General features: G+C 41.9%; 1 long non-coding RNA gene across 4 annotated transcripts in view; it reads right to left on the bottom strand.

Moving 5' to 3' along the window:
• Positions 1 to 578: 578 nt before the first annotated feature.
• The window catches only part of LOC140064897 (uncharacterized), a 48,164-nt gene continuing 22,544 nt past the window's right edge, over positions 579 to 26,198 (bottom strand). For all 4 annotated transcript variants that reach the window (XR_011847826.1, XR_011847828.1, XR_011847825.1 and 1 more), the window contains exon 3: positions 579 to 3,095. This is a non-coding gene — a long non-coding RNA (uncharacterized lncRNA). The remainder of the gene's footprint in view (positions 3,096 to 26,198) is intronic.

Here is a 26,198-nt window from a genome sequence, read left to right as displayed (position 1 = left end):
GACACCTTCTAGGAGGCTCCTATAATTACATTGAGTAAGAAAAGATTGTTTAAAAAAATTAAGGAAAATATAATGTAAAAAAATCCCATGTGGGAGAAAAATTACTTAATAATAATACTTAAGACAAAAAAAAAGCATAATGGAGCCTCCCACAGGCTCATTACACCAAAATTCATAGAGAGGAATGAATATGATAACCTGCAACTGGAGGAGATGAAAAATAGCTGAACGACAGTCTAAAAGGATTTACGATATGGATTATAAAGGTTTTAATAGCGTAAATGAGAAGATTAAATTGCTTGTTTTAGTCCTTGGAGAAATTATATTATTTACAAAGCGGGGAGGAGCCGGAGACATTAAATGAGTATTTCATTTGTGGGAAACAATCCCCTATGTATTCCATACCTAGAAATAGATTTGTGATTATACTGCTTTATGTGGTTATTATTACTTCCATTATTACATTCTGATACTATAAATTCCAGATACATCCGTTTTCAATGTGTTCAATAGGGGAACATGTTTTTATGTTAGAGGTAGGTAAGTACTGGACGACAATATAATGACATATCTTATAATAATAATTCCTTTATTTATATAGCGCATGCAGATTATGCAGCGCTGCACAGTTTGCCAAATCAGTCCCTGTCCCCATGGGGATCACAATCTAATCATCCTACCAGTATGTTTTTGGAGTGTGGGAGGAAACCAGAAGACCCGGAGGAAACCCATGCAAACACGGAGAGAACAGACCTGGATGGGACTTGAACCCAGGATCCCAGGGCTGCAAGGCTGTAATGCCAACCACTGAGCCATGGTGGTGCCCATGATACAGTAGAAATTGATGTTCACATTTCCGATTGTGGCAACTAAGGCTTGTTTCAGATTTATATGTTTCAGAAAAATGGCCGGCGTTAGGGGATGGCAAACTGGGCATTTGCCCTGGGCACCCTGTAGTTAAGGGGCCCCTGTATGTAGAATTTTGTGGGCAGAGGATGTATTGCTCTTTTTATACCTCTTAGTTGAATTCCAGGGTGCAGATGCTTATCATCTATTTCCTGTCTATATATATATCATCTATCTGTCTAGTTATCTATCTCCTATAATTTGTCTATTCCCTATATATATATATATATCTGTCTAACTATCTATATCTGTCCTATCATGTCCTATCTTTCCCCGTAATACGGTGCCGGTGAGCAGCACTCACCCCTCCTCCTTTTCCTTGCGCCAACATGTGCCCGCCATGCTATGGCACAGCAGCCAGAAGTTAGTGTGAATGTAGCCTTACTGACTGTGACAGTTCATAAAATAGTTTGATTTTTAGTTTTTCTACTTTTAGTTTTGCCCAGGCCCCCACTTTTCCTAAAACTGGCCCTGCTCAGAAGTATGTTTGGTCACATTTCAAAGATCGAATACTTCACCAGGTAAGAGATTCTAAGTATCACAGTTATATATAATTCAAGGAGCCCCAGAAGGTTTGGTTGTCCTGCTTTGGTACGTGCCCTTTGTTCTTTGCATACTATTGATTTTAGTTTATATTAAGCTCCTGGCGTCCTGTACTCCTGTACTTTGTATCCTGGTATTAAGACCATATACTTGTGTTTAGACTATACTTTTGCCTTGTGATTTTGTATTGCATTTTTCATCATGGTTTTGACCAGGCTCTGGCAACTATTCTTCTCTGTTTGTACTGTCTTGTCTTCATCTACGTGTTTAATGCTTTGGCTAAGGAAGAGGGACTGTCAACTAGTAGTTCCTACTGCCAGCTGGGAAGGGGTTTTAGTTGGAGGACCCACTGTGTCTGTCCGTGTCACCTGTCTGCTCCCAGACATGTATCTATTCTTCTCTATAACTGGGGCACATTTATTTGTATAATCAAAGCTAAGTAGCATTTTTCATTGCACTCCATGAGCCAACAACCAGGTAGTGGTCCGGCCTATCTCTATTAGCTAGTACCTAAGTCGTGTAAACCATAGCTGGTTTTCACAACTTAGTTCTTATTAAGCTCCTGGCGTCCTGTACTCCTTTACTTTGTATTCTGATATTAAGACCACATGCCTGTGTTTAGACTATCCTTTTGCCCTGTGATTTTGTACTGCATTTTTCATCTTGGTTTTGACCAGGCTCTGGCAACCATTCTTCTCTGTTTGTACCGTCTTGTCTTCATCTCCGTGTTGTATGCTTTGGCTAAGGAAGAGGGACTGTCTACTAGTAGTTCCTACCTCCTAAGGACAGCTGTGAAGGGTATTTAGCCTCAGGACCCCGTGTCACCTGTCTGCTCCCATTCTTCTCTTTAACTGGAGCACATGTATTTGTATAATCAAATATAAGTTTCTTTCTATTGTACTCCATCAGCCAACAACCAGGTAGTGGCCCGACCTATCTCTATTAGCTACTACCTTTGTATGACATTATATGCAGGCATAATAATATAATAATTCCTCTATATTAGGGTATGGTATAATATTTCTGTGTGGACCCTGTACAAATAAAACTAAAATTCGGCTGCACCTATCATAACGCCTTTGCCTTGTAATCATGGTGATGTGTTGGGTATCCCTTTGCTTAGTATAATCAGTTTATATTGCTTTATATTGTGGTGACAGGGCATATTATTAAAGGGATAACTATGGGCATGAAATCAATTATTGCAGAATTAGTTTCTCCCCAACGATTTTGCAATTACTGTAGGACATCACAATGAGTTAACGGTAAATGATGACAATTAATGAAGATTGCCGAGGCTCACATTCGGCTTTGCAGTATAACACTTGATTTTTTTTTTTCCTTGAATTTTTTTTTTGTCTCTGCCATTGCTGCGAATTCCAGGTTAGTTTTTCTTTCTGGCACATATAAAAACTGAGCACAAATAAACAGATGTACGGAGCACTATTCATCTGTCCACAAAGCTGAAAATAATTGGGTCTGATGCTTTTTCCGCATAATGGTGTGTGTCCCTTTAAGGCGGATTTGCTGATCTCCATCCTTCTAATTGGGTGCAGCGGTTGTTATGGAAACATCTCTCAAAAGCCAGTACTTTGCTCACAAAATAACATCTTCTATATGCACGGGGAAAAATGGAAACGTAGAACCTAGAAAGAGACAGAGAGCGAGAGCAGATTGTGATTACTACCAGATTCCCTCCCGGTACACAGAGCGGGACGCACAGGACAAACTCCTCCGTGACCCCACAAGTTCATACAATGTGAGCGCAAAAGTTTAATGGAATTCACATGTGTGGAAGGAATGGAGCCGCATATTGTAAGATATAGAACAAGGGATAAAAATAAGGAGTAAAAAATACATAATTTTTGGTATAAAAGGGATTTTTTGGATAAACACATTTAGGGGGGGGGGTGTGGCTGATAAATTACAATTGAACTCAATGGGGGGAATTTTAAAAAAAGGAAATCTACCATTTGATTTCATGCATTGTGAACCAAATATGCTGTAGCGACACTGATACAGAAGCATATCTTGTTTAAGCCCTGAACTGAGTAGTTTTGCTAAAAAAATAATAATGAGGCTCTGGCTTGCCCGGCACTCTCCTCTCACCCAAATTATACACTGCTCTAGCCTTGTCCTGACCAGCATAAGCTGACAATAGGGAATCACTGTGTTGTCCCTGACAGGCAGAAGTAATCAATCACTGCACCATCCCCCAGCTGTTGTGTATGAGTCATCCAGCTCAGGTTGATTAGTCCTGTCTGGACAGTTCAGGATGCTAATGTGTAATGTGTTCTTGTCTGTAATGAAGTGTTATTGATATTTCTTATTGCCAGTGCAGCTAAAAAGTTTTGTCTGAAAAAAAAAAATGTCTGAAACTACAATTATAAAATATGCAGTTCCAACTCACATACAAATTCAATTTCAGAACAAACCTTAAGAACCTCACTTGTATCTAACCCGGGGACTGCTTGTATATTGCATAAGCGATCACGCTTCCAAAGGGGCTTGAAAAAATTGAAATATAAAATTGGAAAAAAAACTTGTTTTTTGTTAAAAAAGATAGTTATACTTGCCCCCCATTCCTAAAATTTAAGTAATAAGCGTGATAATTAATATTATTATTAGATTATTATTATTATTATTATTACAGGCGGTCCCCTACTTGAGGACACCCGACTTACAGATGACCCCTAGTTACAGACGGACCCCTCTGCCCACTCTGGTGAAGCTCTCTGGATGTTACTATAGTCCCAGGCTGCAATGATCAGCTGTAATGTGTCTGTAATGAAGCTTTATTGATAATCCTTGGTCCCATTACAGCAAAAAATTTTGAAAATCCTATTGTCACAGGGGCAAAAAAAAAAAATTTGTCTAGAGTTACAATTGTAAAAAATACAGTTCTGACTTACATACAAATTCCACTTAAGTAAGAACCCAAGGAACCTATCTTGTAAGTAACCTGGGGACTGCCTGTATTAGTAAAATATCCAAAATTCCTGGTCTATCAAAATATAAAAATGACTAGGTGATTTGGTGAAAGGCGTAAAAAGGGGGGGGGGGGGGAATGCAAAATGTCTGAATTTACACTTGACATTTTGCCACACATGTTAAAAATGTTGTGCAGTCCAATGGACACCCTACACAACAGTAATAAAAAGTTATGGACTTCATAATATGGTTATAGGGCGAATTTGTTTTGTATTAAAGATTTTACATGTATTATAATGTATAATAAAACCTAAATTTGGCATCTCCATGATTGTACTAACACAAAGAAAAAAGTGGGGGTGGGGGGTGGGGGAGTCATTTGGACCATACAGTGAAAGGCATAAAAACAGAGGCCATCAGAAAATGGAGCAATTGCATTAGACTTTTTGCAAGCTCCCCAGTACCTGGCAGGGAATATTTATATGGTGACACTGATGCCACGGAAAAAAACTATGAAATCTGACACATCATTGGCAAGTAAACTTGTTCTGAAAGTTTTATTTTACTTAGTTTGTGGATGTGGTGTGAGGAGATCCCATCCAGTATTCTGCTGCTTGAGTAATTTTATCATCCACCATAAGTATACAGTCAGGAAGTCCCAGCACACAGACCAGCAGGGGACTGTAGTAACTATGAGACATTTTTGCAAAAAGTCATGTTCTACTACCTCCTTTACACACCGCATGCACTACTAGATCCTCCACACACTGGGTGCACTACTAGATCCTCCACACACCACGTGCACTAGTGCCTCCTCCACACACCACGTGCACTAGTGCCTCCTCCACACACTGGGTGCACTACTAGATCCTCCACACACCACGTGCACTAGTGCCTCCTCCACACACTGGGTGCACTACTAGATCCTCCACACACCACGTGCACTAGTGCCTCCTCCACACACTGGGTGCACTACTAGATCCTCCACACACCACGTGCACTAGTGCCTCCTCCACACACCACGTGCACTAGTGCCTCCTCCACACACTGGGTGCACTACTAGATCCTCCACACACCACGTGCACTAGTGCCTCCTCCACACACGGCGTGCCCTACTACAACCTCAAGAGGTTGTCCTATGGGGACAATACCACCCATTTGTCACATAAAATTTAACTTTTATTTCTGATTTTCTTTAAAAGAAAGGGATGGATCAGAGATCATTCAACTATAAGTGAAATTTTAAAACTAACAGACAGTAGTGCACAGCGAATGAGACATTAGGAATATGGGGCATATAGGGCAAATAGTAGTGGGTCCTATCAGGTATAAGTCTATGTATGAGCCATCCGGATCATCGGTTTGTTTCCCAGCTGGGTAATTTCACTCCAATGTGACCCCTCAAGCCTCCTGTATGTAAGCTATGGTACGGCACATTCAGAGCCCAACATCATTTCTATTACATAGCCTCAACCAGCTAAGGGGAGGAGGGGAGGGGGGAATAAGGGAGGATTCCTATATCTTGCCCTATACTTGGTTTCCAGTCATTCCATCACACATACAACTTGTATAGTCGCTGAATTGCGAAACGCTTTTGCACACTGCTGATCTAAAATGGTAGAGTGCGGACTAGCCCTACTACAACCTCCACACACATCGTGTCCTACTAACTACTTGTACACGGCGTGCACTTCTACCTCCGCCACACACAGCGTGCACTACTGCATCCTCCCCACACGGCGTGCACTACTATATCCTCCACAAATGGTGTGCACTACTACCTCCTCCACAAATGGTGTGCACTACTACCTCCTCCACAAATGGTGTGCACTACTGCCTCCTCCACAAATGGCGTGCACTACTACCTCCTCCACAAATGGTGTGCACTACTACCTCCTGCACAAATGGTGTGCACTACTACCTCCTCCACAAATGGCGTGCACTACTACCTCCTCCACAAATGGCGTGCACTACTACCTCCTCCACAAATGGCGTGCACTACTACTTCCTCCACAAATGGCGTGCACTACTACCTCCTCCACAAATGGCGTGCACTACTACCTCCTCCACAAATGGCGTGCACTACTACCTCCTCCACAAATGGCGTGCACTACTACCTCCTCCACAAATGGCGTGCACTACTACCTCCTCCACAAATGGCGTGCACTACTACTTCCTCCACAAATGGTGTGCACTACTGCCTCCTCCACAAATGGCGTGCACTACTACCTCCTCCACAAATGGCGTGCACTACTACCTCCTCCACAAATGGTGTGCACTACTGCCTCCTCCACAAATGGCGTGCACTACTACCTCCTCCACAAATGGCGTGCACTACTACCTCCTCCACAAATGGCGTGCACTACTACCTCCTCCACAAATGGCGTGCACTACTACCTCCTCCACAAATGGTGTGCACTACTGCCTCCTCCACAAATGGTGTGCACTACTACCTCCTCCACAAATGGCGTGCACTACTACTTTCTCCACAAATGGCGTGCACTACTACCTCCTCCACAAATGGCGTGCACTACTACCTCCTCCACAAATGGTGTGCACTACTACCTCCTCCACAAATGGCATGCACTACTACCTCCTCCACAAATGATGTGCACTACTACCTCCTCCACTTACTGGAAAATTGTACTTACCTTCACTCAGCCCGGCTCGGTGTATTCCAGTGCCTTCCGATGCTCTTCAGCGCAGCAGCGCCACCTGGTGGACGTCGGAGGAACTACCATAATAAATCCCGGCCCGCGCCGCTGGATCGCGAATGGACCGGGTAAGTAAATCTGCCCCAGTGTGCACTACTCATACTATTACTACCTCCTCTGCACACAGCGTGCACCAGTACCTCCTCAACACGGTGTGCACAACTACCTCCTCCATACACCGTGTGCACTACTCTTACTACTACTATCACAACACACTTATAAGTGCAGTTGGGGGGGGGGGACAATGGGGGGCATAATGCAAGGAAAAATCGGTTAATGAAGGGGTGTACATAGTCCGGTGAGACTTTTTAGTCTCAAAAAACCTCAATGTAAATACTTTGAAATTTTTTATGCCAAAAAAGCCCAGAAAAACTAATGATAAATAACCCCCCATGTGTTCAAATCTCCTACTTTACTTTCTATGACCACCATTAATAATATAGTTTCACCACTAGGGGCAGTATAACAATAGAAATATATGCATGTGTTAGAACTGCATAAATTATAGTGGAAAATGATGTGATAGCCCCAAACTTAACCAAGAACGGCTCACATTTCAATCCAAGTGCTAGAGTATAAAAAACAGAAGGAGCAGCATTACATTTCTTTGTCTTTTATGATATTTCTGTACCTTTTTTTCTAATAATGACAGATCTTTTCATATAGAAATTGAGCAGGGATTGTTGGGTAATGGGGCATGGAGTTGCTAGGGGCTTATGTTTAGCATTCATGCTCAGTGTCTGGGCTGACACCAGCTATAAATACAGCTCAGCTTAACATATACAGTAAGAAGAGGTTTAGAAGCTGCAAGGGTTTGCTAAATATTTGTATCACTTATATCCTGTATGCAAATAACACCTACATTACCGCGCGGCTTCTGCTGTGACATTTTCTATGCTTCTCTTAGAATTGCAGATTTGATGTAAATTGCATTACTATTTGCATCATTTTTGCACCTCTTTTGCATTCAAGTTGTGCTTAGTGTAATTGAGACGTAACTGCAAATGTGAAAGATTGTCCAGTGATGAGCTGGAAAATACGGCGGCAATACGGGGTTAATATCTAATGCTCTGGGACCTTTGCCAGCTGGAACATATAGGGGTTAATGAAGTAATGGACTATATTTGAGGCAGATATTATCATGTTCACCATGCAGGCTGTGAAATCAATATGCAAATAAGATTCCCTGGTTGAAAAAAGGGAATACTGTTCCTCAAACGGCAAACAACAGCAGAAGGAAGAGGAGAACTACAAGCTACAGGCAGATAAGTTCTTTATCCAGGGGAAATGGAATGGAGGTACATCCAAGAGAGCAGAGATGTAGCAGAGCTGAGAGTGTCATTGTGTGCAATATGCATCTCATGGATCTCATCATCTCATCTGTGATCTGTCTCATCTCTCTTTCTATGTGTCAGATGCTAGTACAATGTTCAGAAGGTAAATGAATGTGTATATAATCCTTGTACCCTGATGATCTAAGCACATTGTCAACACATAGATATAGAGGAATCATGAAGTGTCTGCTTATAGAGTCCTGACACACCCTGGAATCTTACACTGACCATCACTGTTATAAGAGCTAAAACAGTAATAAAACTGATAAAAATAGTAAAATAAGCGCTTAAAATTTATCTTAATTGTGTAAATATTATTAGGCGATTGAAATTTGCGAATTTTCTTTTGTGGGCAAACCCCTTTAACTGGCAAACTTTTAGTTCCTGACCATAATTCATAAAAGAGCATGGTGAATTCTGTTGTCTCAATGGGGTGACCATATCAGTCACTAGTTACTCATAGAGATGAGGGAATAATCAAAAATGTTACTTTTGATGATGCGTATTTTAAAAGGTGCTGTTCGGTCCAAATATGTTTAGTCCAATGCTGCCCAAGAATCTGAATCATAAAATACTTAGATTGCATTTATTACTAAAAAATGAACATACAGCATTTCTGAAATCAAATGAATAGATTTTCTCATCTCTGGTGTATCACATAGGTTCTCCACTGTTTCATAGTCACTTCTGGTGATTAAAGGGAACCTGTCACCAGGAGACCCATTTTTCGCCCTCCTCCGGTCCCCACAGAGCATAGTACATACACTGCCAAAGTGTTTTTGTATAAAAAATAGGTTTTACAGAAAAAAAGATTTGTTATATTGTACCTTTCATTAGCATCTGCTGTGTGACTAGGCAGTTGCCAAAAGGGAGGGTCTGGAAAGGAGCAGTTTCCCCCCCACCCTTGGGGAACAGCTACTCCATGTGACCTTTTCAAATAAATGAAAACACCCATCACTTGGCTTAGCGACGCCCCCTGCTCCTCTACAGCTAATCCTCTGTGTGTGTGGGGGGGGGGGGGGGGAAACTGCTCCTTTCCAGACCCTCCCTTTTGGCAACTGCCTAGTCACACAGCAGATGCTAATGAAAGGTACAATATAACATCTTTTTTTCTGTAAAACCAATTTTTTAGACAAAAACACTTTGGCAGAGTATGTACTATGCTCTGTGGAGACTGGGGGAGTGCTAAAAATGGGTCTCCTGGTGACAGGTTCCCTTGAAAGTAGCTCTTGGTGCATAGTTATTATATAGCCTCCCTGTATGTATACTTATGCATACCTCACAACTTGTATGTTGCTAAAACAATGCATTACAGAATATGTTCAGTACCAAAGCCCCACCCTCTGATCCTCTTATAACTGTACAAAGTGCTGTATATACTCGAGCATAAGCCAACCTGAATATAAGTCGAGGCTCCTAATTTTACACAAAAAACTATGAAAACCTAATGACTCCAATATAAGCCCTTGCCCCAGTATATAGTTATCCATCCCCCAGTATATAGCTAGCCGGCCCATGCCCCCAAGCATATAGCCAGCCAGCCCTTGCTCCCCAGTATATAGCCAGCACCAGCCCCCATACATAGCCAGCCCCTGCCCAGTATATAGCCAGCCCCTGCCCCAGTATATAGCCAACATGTAAAAAAGAAAAGTCAATATTCCCCCCCCCCCCACCGCAGCTCTTCTCTTCTTCATGCTGGCAGCCGCCGGTCCGTGTGACTTTGTGGTGCATTCAACTTCCTTTTCTATCTTATATACATAAGGTGCAGCGTTGGGCCGGATGTATGGAGAGGGCTGATGGGCTAAGTTTTCTTCATAAAGGTGGATATTTGCTGTAAACTGCAACAAACACCCACCACTAACACCTACAGTCAGAGCTGGCAACAATCACCAGTGTTAACCATTAAAAATCACAACGCCATCTTGGTTTGGGGTCTCCAGGAGCAGCTATTGGTTGCTGTGTCATTCAGCCTCAGAGTTATACGGTAGGTGCAATCAGATCCCCATGGGTACAAATACTCTAGGGGTTACTAAGGCTAAATGTAAATTCATTCAATCAGTTTGTCTGGCGGCACAGATAGCGATAGCTAGGGCGTGGAAATCTCCATCTACACCTATGGTGTACTTGGAGACAAAACTTACCTGGATTAACCACAGATAAACTTGGGGGCTACAATCTTGGGGGCCAGGACACTCTTCTCTCACTGACCCTTGCTGGACTTGGGCTGACGGTCTTCGTGATGCACATGGCCATGATTACACTTTTTAGTCGGTCACCCTCCTTTCCTTGTCTTCTGTGTTCAATTGAATTGGCGTACCATCCATAAGGCTATCTGCTTTCTTTTCATATACAGTAAAATATAAGATACCACTTATACCTGGATATTGCTATTCTGTAAGGTTTTTCCTCCATCTCTACATGTGAAGTCTCTTCGAGAGTCGTGAAGAGTTGGACTCATGCTATTTTTTGCCATTGGTGTAACATGGACTTCCTCCTCCCCTTGTTGTGGATACCGCTGTGCTGTTTAATGTTGGATGTTTCGGGCCTAAATAAAGAGCTATTGGCTTTTGTAAACTTTTATCAATGATATTTCTCCAGTGATCTGGAGACCAATAAAAGTCAGTTGAACACAAATATGGGGCCTAAAAAAGGTGTAAAAAATATTTAAAGGGCACCTACCACCACAAATCTACCTATAAAGGTAGATTGGGTGGTAGGTGGATCAATGGGACGTGAGGATAGCCCTTTTAAGGGCTAATCCTCACGTCCCCACACTTTTTTGATAACTTTTATTACACATATATTCAAATTTACTTATGCGGCTACTGGGGCGTGGAGTAGCCGCATCTGAGGTTACACGAGGCGGCTACTCCACGCCCCGGTAGCCACTTTACCCCTCCTACTCACCCATCTTCGGCGCGCAGCTCCGCGTAGCTGCGCGCCCTCGTCCGGCGATCCTGCCGTCTGCGCATGCGCAGAAGAACAGGCCTGCGCAGTCACTGCTCCGAAACAGGCGCGGGCCGACAGGCGGGACCACATGTTTTCTCTCCAGAAAAATCTTCCAAATGGAAGCACCACACCTCATCATCTCCAAACCTTACACCGGCTGCATTGAGAATGACGTAATGAAGGAACTGCCTGTACCTGCCCATAAAACAGTCCAGGAGTCAACACTCCCTTTAAAAACAGGGTGACACATATGAAGGAGCTGAATATCCTAAAATCTTCATCTAGTTTTAATGTGGATAGCCTTAAATGAAATCTGAATATCTGGACTTTTTGTCCAGGTCCATTATATAATTAGAACTTTAATATGTTTCAATAAACAAGTGAAATAAAATGGACTAAATGTAAATAAACAAACAAAAAAAAAATTAAAAACATCTAAAACGTCCAAAAAATTTTAACTCAAAATTATAATATAAAAATGATTACAGGCGGTCCCCTACCTAAGAACACTCGACTTACATACGACCCCTAGTTACAAACAGACCTCTGGATTTTGTTGTGCTTTAGTCCTAGGCTACAATGATCAGCTGTAACAGTTATCACAGGCGTCTGTAATGAAGCTTTATTGTTAATATTGATTCTTATGGCAATCCAACATTTTTAAAATCCAATTGTCACAGAGACCAAAAAAGTTCTGGCTGGGGTTACAATGATAAAATATACAGTTCTGACTTACATACAAATTCAACTTAAGAACAAACCTACAGACCCTATCTTGTATGTAACCCGGGGACTGCCTGTATTCCATAATGGAAAATAGCCCCAAATACCCAAATCAAAACACAACAATGAAAATATCAGCTCATTCTGCAAAAATGACACTGTACACAGCTCCGTAGACACTAAAGTATGAAAAAGTTATTGGCTTCAGAATTAAGAGAAATTGATTTATTTTTTTTTATCACAAATTTGAATTGTTTGAAATGCATTAAAATATAATAAGACCTGAGATTGTACCGACCCAGAGAATAAAGGGGAGGTGTCATTTGGAGAGCAAAGTATAAGCTGTAATTACGGAGCCCACAAACAATGACACAAATGCGTTTTTGTACGTCAATTTTCCACCATTTGTAATTTTTTTCCAGCTTTCTAATACAGGACATGGAATATTAAATACTGACACAAGGAAGTACAATTTGTCATGCAAAAAACAAGTCCTCATAGAGTTCTTCACACAGAAAAATAAAAAGCTTTTGGTGATTTTTGATGGTGGGGAGTGAAAAATGGAAACATAAAATGGCCAAGTCACTACCCACTGCACCTCACGGTCTGTTCTCTCTTAGTTGTTTGTTTCAAAACATCTTCTATTCACAGTTACAGACATAAGTGCTTAGATGTGAAATGAAGCCACATGATGGTCTGGTAATAAAGTTACTACTGACATGTGTAGTCACCTCATCTATAGGATGCAATGCTCTGCGCCCATTGCCTATAGTAAGGGGACAAATTCATAGTGGCAGCTTGTGCTATTATCATGTGATGTGAGAGCTCAAAAGAATCAGCGTTCATTGACATCTCTGTCACATCTGGTTACTGTGAAGTCTGCAGCAATGCCCCATCATCACCCAGCGGGTGTATCGTCATCAAAATATTACTAAAATAGAAAAAATGTCAATGGGGGAGATCTATCAGAAGTGTCTGAGGTAAAACTGTTTCAGTTGCCCATGGAAACCAATCAGAGCTCAGCTTTCATTTTCCCACAGCTGTGTATAAAATCTTAGCTGAGCTCTGATTGGTTGTCATGGGCAAGTAGAACAGTTCTGCTCTCAGACACTTCTGATAAATCTCCCCTGATATGTATAAAATGTGTTCAATTAGCAATAAAAACTATCATCCGGATTTGAGCTTATGGTTCAGAGGTCTGAGGTATTTGGCTGCTGACTCTACATATAGTATATGATGCAGCTATACATGATCTGAATAATGATTTTGGAAGAAATTGTCCAACCAGCACCAGTATGTAGTGAGTGGAGTCATTGTATACCGATCAGCTGAGTGTGATACTCCAGTGTGATACTCCAGTGTGATACTCCAGTATCAAGTATCACCACAGTAATATGCAGACGCCAGCCCTAGACTGACCCCTTGGGAGAAACCTCTATACATCAGCATTGTCTGATCTGATTTTCCCCAATAAATAATGATCATAACTCAGTATTTTCTATAAATGGGAAAATTAAAAAAAATACAGACAGTTACATACAAGATCGGTTTCTTGGGTTTGTACTTAAATTGAATTTGTATGTAAGTTGGAACTGTATCTTTTAACATCACAGCTGATCATTGCAGCCTGGGACTAAAGTGAAGCATCCAGAGACATCACCAGAGGTCACAGGGGACAGAGGGGTTCGTCTGCAAGATGCTTGTCCTTAAGTAGGGGACTTCAAAAATTTTTTCACTCACATACAAAAAACATTTCTGCACCTTCTCAGAGCTACAGCTGCACGTGCTTGTATGTAGGTGATAGATGTTTATTTTTTTCTGTCCATTCCTTTATTTACTTCCTTTTTTTTTCCTTTATTCTATTATTTTTATCCCTTTGTTTCTTTCTTTATTCAATTTCCTTTCCTTCTATTTTTCTACTTTGTCTTTCCTCTCCTTTCATGCTTTCTTTTCTATCCCTTCTTTCATCTTTCATTTGATTTATTTTCCTATATTCCTTTATTTCTTTTCTGTTCCTTCTTTTGTTTTTTCTTTCCTTAGTTCCTTTTCTTCTTTCTTTTCTATTCCTTCCTTCCTTTCTTCTTTCCTTTTTTCTTTTCTATTCCTTCCCTTTTTTATTTCCTTAGTTCCTTCATTCCTTTCTTTCTTCTTTCATGTATTTCTTTTCTATTACCTCCATTGTTTTTCCTACCTTCATTTATTCTTTCCTAGTCCTTATTTAATTTTTCCTTCTTTCTTTTCTATTCCTTTCTTTCTTTTCCATTGCATACATCCATCCATACTTCCTGTTATTTCTTTCTTTTATATTCCTTTCTTAGTTTTTTTTTTCTTCCTTCCTTCCTCCATTCCTTTCTTTATTTCTGTCCATTATAATAACTTTGTAAGTCTCATAGACTTTGGCTACTGTAGCAGCACTCTCCATTAATGCAGATTAAACAGGCCCCTATTCTTATGGGAATCCCAGCAATGAGACCCCCTGCAGCCAGACATATCACTGACCCAAAAATAATTATTGTGGTACCTTATCCTTACCTTGTATGAAATGCTAAATCCAAGCTCCAGCTCCAGAAGTAGATAAAACATCAACATTTATTCAACCAATTAAGATAAAAGCATAGCAATGACAAGAAGGATACATGACAGTGATGGAAAAGGCAGCCTCCTTACAGCATGTATCGGACAATCTCGCCCTTACTTGTGGTTCAAGAAATCTCGTTCTTACTCATGGTTCAAGAAATCTCGTCCTTACTCATGGTTCAAGAAATCTCGTCCTTACTCATAGTTCAAGAAATCTCGTCCTTACTCATGGTTTTAGGAGATCTCGTCCTTACTCATAGTTCAAGAAATCTCGTCCTTATTCATGGTTCAAGATATCTCATCCTTACTCATGGTGCAAAAAGTAGCCTTTTGAACCACCAGTAAGGACGAGATTGTCTGATACGAGCAGTAGGGAGACTGCCTTTTCCATCACTGCCCTCATTCTTGCCATCTCTATGCTTTTATCTTTATTGGCTGAAAATATTTTGATGTTTTATGGACTTCTGGAGCTGGAGCTTGGATTTCAAGATTTTGCATTTCATACTGTTATCCGTCACCCGGACCGGCATTCTACTCTCATATCACTCCCTGCGCTAATATATCAGGTGAGCTGTGGTTGTGTCCTTTGTGTGGTTTTATACAGTTTATCCTTAACTTATACTGTATTCACAAATTTCTCCATTGTTCAAATGAACAATGGAAAAGAGAATTTTAAGAGAGAGATTGTAAAAACACAAAGATTTACCGGAAGTCTGTCGGCTTCTCTTTAACCTATAAAATACTCAGGCTCATTTACTAAGGGTCGCGCTGCTCACTTTTGTCGGACTGAGCACCGTTTTTGGGGCTAAAACAGCTTGCACAGGAATTTAAGAAATGCCTGTGCTGGGATCGTGGCACATGTGACCCTATTTTGGCGCAGCTGCGCTGGCTTCCATGCAACACAATTTGGGAGGCATGCCGTCGGACGATTGGACTGATTCGGACTGAGCGCGGGATTTAACCTTTTAAATTGGGGCTTATCGGGGCTTATCGGATCACACTTTCGTCTGACTGTTCACGGTTTTCGGGATTTGCGCAGCTAAGACAGGTATTTAACAGGGGATTGCACTGGAATTGTTTCGCACGCATCGAATTGTGCTAGCTTCCATGCGACAGAAATCGGGGGCCGGGCCATCGGACGATGGGATTTAAGATTTAAATTGGGTCGCAAGACAATGCACTTACATGCACCAGGAAGAAGAAGGTGAACTCCGGCGGACCTGAGCAGGGAAGCGACACATGCAGGATATCGGGCGCACGATCTTAGTGAATCGTGGCTCATTGCATTATCATAGGACAATGCAATTTCGTCGAACTCCGGTGACCCTGTAAGTAAATGAGCCCCAATGTTTCTGGCAGAATTCCTTATCCTCATATAGATACTATATTGTTAGATAGTGTTCCCATCAAAGAAACACATCTACAAGTTATCCAACTTCTTCTCCAGGACCAATGAAGATGTTAATCCACTGTAACATGTACAATTTTGTGTATGGTTATTTTTATAAGGTCAGTATGGTTACGTTTACCGTAAAAAGAATCAAAGGTTCAATGTAGGGGGGTGGGGTGCCTGAAAAAAAAAAAACTTAGAGTCAACTTCTGGTTGCCATAGCAACTAAATGCACTCTTAAATTCTGCATTATGCCTGGTACAGACCCTTATGTCAAGCATCCTTTAGATAGAATAATGCACCGCGGAGCTAAAGAGCAGAGAATAACTGAGTTAAAATAGGTTAATGCATTTCAGGACCTTCGCTGAAAGGCCACAAATAATATTTCTAATATTGCATTCAGAAAAGTGCAGAAATCCAGATTAATAAGTGCTGCCGGCCTTTATTCTTTTGGGGGCTTTCATGCTGATTCTGTATGCGGTGAGCTCCATTATGTACATTATATAATGTAGATTATACCTGTTCTTTCTTTTTTTCCCCCCATTGATATTAGACCTGCTGAATACATATTTAATGCATAGATGTGACATTGTTTTCCATGGCTGTACTTGACAATTCTGTATTCTACGCCTGAAAAGAGATGTTCTCTTCCTACCAATGAAACTAGGCTTATTATAGTCTTTTACATATAATCATTTTTAAGAACCTTTTTTTTTTTTTTTTAAAGAGGACAGGTTACCTTTCCCAACATTTCAGGTTTAGTAATTGTGTTTGGGCCATATTTTCTGTGTTGTACTATTTCTTGGTTTTTCCTTACAGTATTGTGTGAGTATTTAGCCAAGTGGGTGTTACCAGTGTGTGGGGGGGTTGTCTTTGCATGGCCTAATAACAGCAGCACTGATTGGACAAGACTTTGCAGGGACACACCCCTATATGATTACTCCCCACTTTAGCAAAAAAAAAATTTAGCAAAGATAATTCAGAATTAGGGATTAGAAGAACTGAACAGCAATATTTTGGTTCATGCCAAACATTGCAGATCCGGGTGTTAACCCTACAAAAGGTGCAGACATTGATGGTGATCGTGGTCACACTGATCCTGGTTGTTAAATAGGGATGGGTGGACCACCCTGCCACCAATTAAATGCTGTCAGCGACTTTGCCGACAGAATTTAAATAGTTAACACCCGCAATCAGGATGTTAACAGTGCGCCTAGGTTTGGGTACGGGTTCTAGGTTCAGCTAAACCCGAGCCCTCCTGCGTCCACTCATCGCTATTCAGGACTTATTTAATTAATTTATTTCATTTAAAACAGTCAGAAAAGAGGACTGATCCTACACGCTAAACGGTTCTTTAAAGGAAATCTACCACCAGGATGAAGGATTGTACACCAAGCACACTGACATACTGGTGTGTGCCCCCTGTGGCAGGAACCGCTCTTCCTTTATCGCCTTATTCTCTGTTTTTTAAGAAAAAATTATGCAAATGAACATTAGGGGCTCAGATCAGATCCAGAGAGGGCACACACCTGTATGTCAGTGTGCTTGGTTTACAATGATAGTGGCATATTTCCTTTAAAGGGGAGCAAGGGAACATTGTAAATATGGAGCAATCGGAAGCTGTAGAGGTGATAAGCCATTGTTATAGTCATGGCAGCCATTAATTTTCAATGGAAACTGCTGTTATGGTGATGGCACAGATATACTGGGCAAGTTGCTTTGGACTCCCTACCATATGTTAGCATTGGACTGAACATCTGATAGGTCTGGGTCCAGATATTAGTCCCCATGGACTTAACATCTTAACATTAAAGATGTCTCACTGTCTCATCTGTCTATCTTTGTAAGAGGTAGGAGGGTGACAAATTAATCATTGCTAAAAGTTTTATTTTGAACCACAACAAACTTTCAGGGTTGTATAGGGTTGGCTCTAGAGTCACCTTCAGAAGAATTGTCTTACGATCCTTGGAATTTCAAATTTTTGGAAGATTGTTTTGACTCCCTACAATGGGGCAGATTTACTTACCCGGTCCGTTCGCGATCCAGCGGCGCGTTCTCTGCGCTGGATTCGGGTCCGGCCGGGATTCATCAAGGTAGTTCCTCCGCCGTCCACCAGGTGGCGCTGCTGCGCTGAAAAGCATCTGAACGCACTGGAGTTCACCGGGCCGGACCAAGTGAAGGTAAGTGCGTCCCAAGCGACACATTTCTTTTTTTAAATGCGGCGGTTTTTCCGAATCCGTCGGGTTTTCGCTCGGCCACGCCCCCCGATTTCTGTCGCGTGCATGCCAGCGCCGATGCGCCACAATCCGATCGCGTGCGCCAAAATTCCGGGGCAATTCAGGGAAAATCGGCGCAAATCGGAAATATTCGGTTAACACTTCGGGAAACCGCGAATTGGGCTCTTTGTAAATGACCCCCATTATGTTAGTATTCTGAACAGCTGATTGATCTGGGGGCCAGATGTTAGTCCCCATGATCAGATATTTATGGATAAGCTATCAATATAAAATATTACCCAACACCTTTAACGAATTTTAAGTTTATAGGAGTAACATCCATTACCATAGACTTCATCATCCAGAATGGAATCTGGTTATAACATTTTACAGTGTAATATTACATTTTACCTGAGGGGGCACTACAGGGAAACTGAACACTTGCAGACAGGTTCTGCCTTTCCTTACAGCTTAGGAATTGAAAACGCAGCACGTAGTTCATTTTTGAGAAACGAATTGTCCAAACTGGTCCTCCCCTTTCATAACAAATTTCTTGAAGAATTTGCGCTACTTCTATAACAAGGGAAGGGACTACTTTAATCTAATACTGTAGGGAGACAGGCCCTTTGAAGTGAGCACAGAGCATCATCTATAGAGAGGATCGGACTAGTGTTACACAGTTATACAACAAGATAATGTATTATTTGGGAGTCGGCAGAGAAAAACTGAGATGAGCCCAATTTATCGTCTCTGTGATGAGTCTGAGTCGCTGTGGTCCGCTCAGTCGCCGGCTTCATTTGATACCGGTTTGTCTGTGTGTGGTACTCTCTTGTCCATGGGAAGATAGAAGGCAAAACCCTTTTGATCTCGGTTACATGAAAGCGCTCCCACCAGGAGCATTGTATCTCATTTGTAGCAAACATCTCTTCCATCTCGCAGAATTGAAGTGGCTTCAAATGCAATATAAAGTGGATGCCTCTGTTCACTCTGATTACACAGAATCCATTTCCTCATGTCCCATTTCTTTCAATACAATTTTATGTAGAGGGAGATAAAACCCTCTTACACTAAGTAACTCCCATATCTTGGTAAACATAGTACAAAACATGCCCGCTGCTTAGTAGGGAGGAGGCTGTGAGAGAGTTCACCGCCACTTACTTTTTTGAGTTTCAAGTATTTTCTATTATCGGAGATGTTGGATCAAACCTGTATTGACTTGTTATTGCGTTATCTTATACAAAGTAGTAGCCATTGGCATCTCCCATATCATGGGACATCTTGTGGCCATACCACCAAGAGAATGAAGGCATACCTGATAGATATGTAGACTTGCTGGGTCAAGGACTCTTACTCCATGACGTCTTGATTAGCTCCCACTAATGGGTGATGTTGGCCGTCTGACCTGATATGTAGCCAGCCCCTTCCTTTGACCCCTGTCGGATCTTTGTGCCTTGTGATTCTGAGAAAGCTTCCCCTGTGTTATTCTTGTGATTATTGTGATTTCCCATTGTGACCTCGATTCATGTTCCTGACTCTGATTCTATGCTACCTGTCCTGACCTCCTACATGACCACGACAGGGCCTTACGATTCTGTACCTCGCCTTGACCAGCACTGCAAGCAAAGTCGCGCCTGTGGAGTGACCCGGTGGTATCCCGTAGCAGGCTTACGTCATCGCTCGTGGTAGTTCAGTGGGTCCACTACCCATGATCCTGACCCTTCTATTGTGTAAATCTCTCATGCCAGACAGTAAATCTGATGTAGTTAGAGATTATCTAGTCTGACTTCACCTCTTATTAGTCGGCTTAATTCCATGCCAGAAAATGGTCTAAAATGTTACACATCTTTTGATACATGGAGGCATATTTATCAGGACCTGAAACAATTGCAAATGCTAGCCTATTGCTAGCTCTTGCGACTATTTAGCCCTCTCCGCCACCTTCACGCCAGTGGGGGCGTTACTGTCCCCGCGTCAGCACACTCGCTGCCGCCTCTTGATGTATCCCGCTGCGACTATGCTAAATAGTCCCCCATTGTTTCTCGAAACAAGCCACATCCACTTTCATTGAGGCTACACTCATTTTCCTAAAAACGTATACATCCTTTTGTACTACTGTGACGGTCTCGAAAGCCTCTAAGTGGTGCATTTTGCTTTTGTAAGTTTTTCTCCACCCTTATGTGTCTATAGTAGAGGGTACACAAAAATACATATCTTAGTAAATAAAGTTAGAAAAAGACATCAGTCCATCAAGTCCAACCTACTGTATATACTCGAGTATTAGCCAGATTTTCAGCACAATTTTTGTTCTGAAAAAGACCCACTCAGCATATAGCTGAACCGAGTGTAGACCAAGGCACCTAATTTTGCCAACAAAAACTGGGAAAACCCATTGATTCGAGTATAAGTTGAGGGTGGGAAATGCATTGGTCACAGCCTCCCAGTACATAGCCAGCCAGGCCCATGTAGTATGTAGCCAGGCCCCTGTAGTATATAGCCAGCGATCCCCCTTTAGTATATAGCCATTCCCCTTTATTATATAGCCAGCCAGCCCCCTTAATTATATAGCCAACACCCTTTAGTATATAGCCAGCCCCCTTTAGTATATAGCCAGCCAGCCATCATTAGTGTATAGCCAGCCCCCTATAGTATATAGCCAGCCACTTTCCTTTATTATATAGCCATCTATTTCCCTTTAGCATATAGCCAGCCAGTCCCCTTTAGTATATAGCCATCCAGCCACCTTTGGTATATAGCCAGCCCTGTGTACTCAGCAACGGGTCCATGCACGCCCTTGTTAGCAGCGGCTGACATCAGCAGATCGCGTAGACGTGCATCTGCTGGGAACCCAAAGACGTTCCTTGGGAAGAAGAGGACTCTGGGTGTAAAAGGAGGGTGAGTACTAACTTTATTTTACTTTGCTGGATACTACATTAATGAGGGTACTCTATTGGACATGATATTAATTGGAGGGACTGCTGTTGCCATTTTATTGATAAGGGGAGACTACTAGACATTTTATTAGAGAGTAGTGGCTATATTTCCCACCCTAGTCTTATACTCGAGTCAATACATGTTCACAGGTTTTTGTGGTAAAATTAGGTGCCTCGGCTTATACGGTATTAAATTATACCGTGTTGATCCAGAAAAAGGCAAAAACCCTGCAAGATTGATGTCAATTGGCCCAAAGCAGTGAAAAATTCCTTCCCGACTACTAATATGGTGGTTAGAATAACTCCCTGGATAAATAGAAACTACTAACGAAAAGTTTTATTCCCATACAATGTGATATCATTGCTCTCCAGAAAGACATCCAGGTCCCTATTGTTCAAATTATCAGCCTTTTGATAAATGGACATAGAAACGGTCCATTCATCTAACACTTATTGAAGGTGATGTTCTACCAATAAACTTATCGCCTATCCACCCTAGAGGGGGCAAGAATTGGCTGGATGTGCCCTATGGGCTGTACAAATTCCTAGATCTACAATGGACGATTGTCTTTGGTTGGCCAACCTCTTTAAGACACCCATTGATGTTGAATATCTCATGGTCAAACACCTCACACCTCCCTTGTACATGTGTATGTAGTGGAGTGGTGCAAATGGGCATATTGGTGGACAACACTGCCAGGATGACAGACCAAGGTCCTGGCCGGGACAAGTGCTCATGGACAAATAGAGATCACATGACCACCCATCAGCGGCCATTTTGTGGACAAGAATGTCCGGCTGATGAGGTAAAAGACAGGAGGCTGCACATATATCAAGAACGCTGTACAGAACCTGTAATAGATCTCCTACCCCCCACACTTACACATATATCACAAAAAAGGTAACATGGCCAACCCCTTTAAGATTTTTTCTAGACACATTTCAATCACATTTTAGAAGTGAACTATTGATCCAAGTAAGTATATGAGTTCTTAATGCCTTATAAAGCTGTGAATGAGATTATACACGGTAATAATATAATGCGGGTAAAGGGCTGTCTGGTTTGGGAAGCTTTTAAGAAATGTCCTATTGGTTATCAGAGTTAACAGAAAGGAACAGCATTTTCAGGAACATCATCTACTTATTAGACCAGAGAATAGCGATAAAAGCTATAAAAGCTATAATACTGTAGCTGTAAAAAGCATCTTGCATATCGGATGACTTGGCGTGTGTAATACCTTGTTTGTCCTGTGGTTGTGCTGTAGGGTTACTGAAAGCTTTTGATGGGTTTACACACAAGTTTTAACTGATTGCTGAAGGTTTCTGATACATAATGGGGCTCATTTAGTAAGGGTCGTGCGCTGCACTTTTGTCGGACTTTGCACCTTTTTCGGGGATTGCACGGCTTGGACAGGTATTTAACAGGTGTCTGCGCTGGGATTGTGTTGCACAGATTTTGCCAGAGCTGCGCTGACTTTCATGCGACAAAAGTTAGGGGGCGTGATGTTGGACGATCCAACAAGACAATGCACTTCCATGCACCAGGAAGAAGAAGGTGAACTCTGTCGGACCTGAGCGGGGAAGTGACACATGCAGGATATCGGGCGCACGATCTTAGTGAATCGCAGCTGAGTGCATTATCGTTCGACAATGCACTTTCTGTGAACTTCGTCGGACGGATAAGTAAATGTGCCCCAATGTCCTTCCATACATTCCCTTTTGTCTAAATATGGGTTGTGTGATTGCCAGCTTTTGAAGACAATTCTGGTTTGTGACCAATATTGCTATTGCTCGGAATAACGGTGCCTTGGTGACACTTCCAGGTGTTCCGGAAGTAAGTGGGGTCATGTGATTATAGTGAGAATGGTCACATGACTGCAGAATATCAATGCCTCCTCTTGTTCTTCCTCTTGGCTTGTTACTGATTACCTTCTTGCCAAGGCTTTGAACACACGGTCTATATAAATAAAGAATTATTATTATTATTTTATTAGTCTGGCCCCATTATGTTCCATCCTTTGGCTTGTTTCTGGCCAGATATCTACTCAATCCTTGAACATCAGTCCTCATATTTGTAGTGCTCATGTTTGATCTGATCTCTGGCTTGTTTCTGAATAAGCTTATCCCTCACCCTAGGTCAGTGGTGGAGAACCTACACCATGGGTTCCAAGTCTGGCACTGAGAGCCCTCTCTATTGGTAAGTGAGCTGTTGCCCCAGTGAACTTCAGACAGGAATCAAGGCATTTTCCTGTACTCCAAGAATATGCCATGTCCTAGCGCCAATTGAAAGCATCACATCCTGAGAGGCCTAAGACTGCAGGAAGATCAAGGAGGTGCAGACAGACTGGATTAGCATTGAAGCATCTTTTTGGGGTGCGCTTGAAAGGGGCTACAATGATAATCCACATCCTCCTCCTTCTTTCAACAGTATTGGTGTTCTCAAGGTGCCAATTCGGTTGAAAGATTTGGCAGATAAAGGAGCAATAAGTTACTGTTTAAAGGAAATCTACTATCAAAATCCATCATGATAAACCAGGGACATTACTCATAGATCCAGGCACCGTGAATGTGGTAATAATCTTATATACGTTATCTATGGCCTCCTATCTTCTAAAATAACCTTTTAAAATTAGTCTGAGCCAGAGAGGCTCCTTTGGGTTGTTCCTAGAACCACTCATGCTGCAGCTTCACAGGCTGCTACACTGTACAGGAACACTTTCCCCCCTCCCACTTGTTCTGAAACTTCATCTGCTGCCTAAGATAACAGTTGGCAGAGGGAGGGGGGAAATGCTGAGGGAGCAGAGTGGGAGGTTGTTACAGTGGTAAAGCCCACCCCCCCCAGAGCTCTTCTGGCTCATTGGCATAATTATAAAAGTTGATATTAGAAGGAAGGAGGCGATGGATAAGAAAAATAAGACGATTACCTGGATCTATGAGTAATGTCCCTGGTTTATCAGGATGGATTTCGATGGTAGATTTTCTTGGAAATTGCCATGTTGGCAGTTTGCAATAAAAAGTGGGTTGTCAGGGTTGCATTTTGGGCATGAGGAGAAGATTTATCAGAACCATCTGAGAGCAGGACTGTTCTAGTTCCCATCGAAACCAATGAGTGCTCAGCTTTCATTTTTCCACAGCTGTTTACAAAATTAAAACTGATCTCTGATTGGTTTCAATGGGCAACTAGATCAGTTAACCTCAGACACCACTAATAAATCCCCCCATTAGTCTCTAAGAGGTTTGCCTTCACTGCTCTAGAAATTCTTGTATGGTATTACTGCCTTCCTGGTGATTGTTCTTCACCTTCTCCCAAAAAATTACTGCATCATTTACTATCAGTTGGCAGCTACTCTGTGAACCGCAACTCGAGCTTTCTGTTTTGGAGGAAAGGTTACATCGTCCATAGTGGACAACTCAGTAAAGATCATGTTTTCGCTTTATATGGGGACGGGTGGGCATGGCGTTCCACTTGGCCAGCCGGAAGCCCAACCCAGCAGAGCTTCTCTGTCCTGGTAAACAAACAGGGGCACGGACCAGCGAGACGGTGGCGTAGGACACCGGAAGTGAGGGAGGAGATGAGTACAGCTTAAAACTTACCTCCTCCTAAAGAGTTGTACAACCCCTTTAATATCTATGGTTATTCCATTTTTTTTCACCAATGCAATTAATGTGCATCCTATCAATATCACTCCATAACCTATTTGGATAAATTATATGAATGATACCACACAACGACCTTGCAGGATGTCTACGCGTCTTTCATTGTTGCCAAAGGTTTAATCATTTTTTTATTTAGTCCTTCCAAGTCAGGTTTGCCTTCAGCCACAGCGAGCCGTCCAGCCTGCCAGTACTCACTGTTGTGATGTTCTTAAATACAGGTAAGTCTCCATTGTTCACAACAGCCCACAGTTTAAATACTGATGATAAGAAAGTGTCTCCTGGGGCACCGGGGGCAGCGCAGCCAGATGGTGCTCCGCAAATGGAGAGAATCCAAAGCAGAAAAGCCATAATTAAAAGCAAATTACGAGAACACACAGGGCACGGTATTTAGCCTTGGGAACGCAGTCAAAAGCCGTATTTAAGCACAATGTTTACAGGAGGTATCTCACAGTTTGGAAATGTGTTCTTGGATGTTAAAATAATCTATAGCAAGGATTTGTAAAATGTTTTACCTACAGCTCAGACTGAAGCAGTGAGAAGTGTGAGATTGTAGCTAAGCAAAAAATGCTTATTCTGCATAAGGGAAAGGCACCAATTCTTCACAATGGAGGCAGAACATTTACCCTTCTATAGGAGAACTGGATATATTACATATTTGCTCATTAAAAAAAATCACTCAGCCCCAAAAAATGAAGTAGAGGTATAGACATATTGGGGCTCATTTACTAAGAACAGTGCAGTGTGTACTATGTGCAGCTTGCCTGTGTATAGTGCAGGGGGCGCCAGATTTAGAATTTATGGCACACGTTCTTCATAAATTTGGCACCCCCTGCACTGCCCCAACAGAGTGCACCAACTTTTTTTGGTGCACATACAACATAAGGCGTGCAACACAATTCTGTCAGACTTTGCATGTTAAATCTGGCACATGCTCAGACTGAGTTCCGGAACACCCCCTAATTTGTGTTGCATGATGACTAGTGTAGCCGCGCTACAAAAGGTTCGCCTGTGACACAAATGTGGCGCGGACACTTCTTAAAAACCTGTGCAAGCAGTTTGCACCTAAAAGAATGTGAAAAGTCAGACAGAAAACTGGCGTAATGGCGTAAATGTGCCCCATTATCTTTCAGAGCTTCAAAGATCTTTAGCATCAAGAATATAATCTTCCAAAAAATGTTAAAAACATTAGACACTGACATATGTTAAAAAGAATTACTTCAAAAAGAATTTATATAAATAGCATATTTTTAAATCTTTATTTGCAGGTACTGGTCGTGTCAAGATTAACTAAGATAAGTCCCGGCATTGGGGAGAAGAAGCCGTATATG

The sequence above is a fragment of the Engystomops pustulosus genome, chromosome 6 (assembly GCF_040894005.1).
Source record: "Engystomops pustulosus chromosome 6, aEngPut4.maternal, whole genome shotgun sequence".
Taxonomy (NCBI): Eukaryota; Metazoa; Chordata; class Amphibia; order Anura; family Leptodactylidae; genus Engystomops; species Engystomops pustulosus.
The sequence above is the reverse complement of the archived record's forward strand: the minus strand, read 5'-3'. Positions and strand labels throughout refer to the sequence as shown.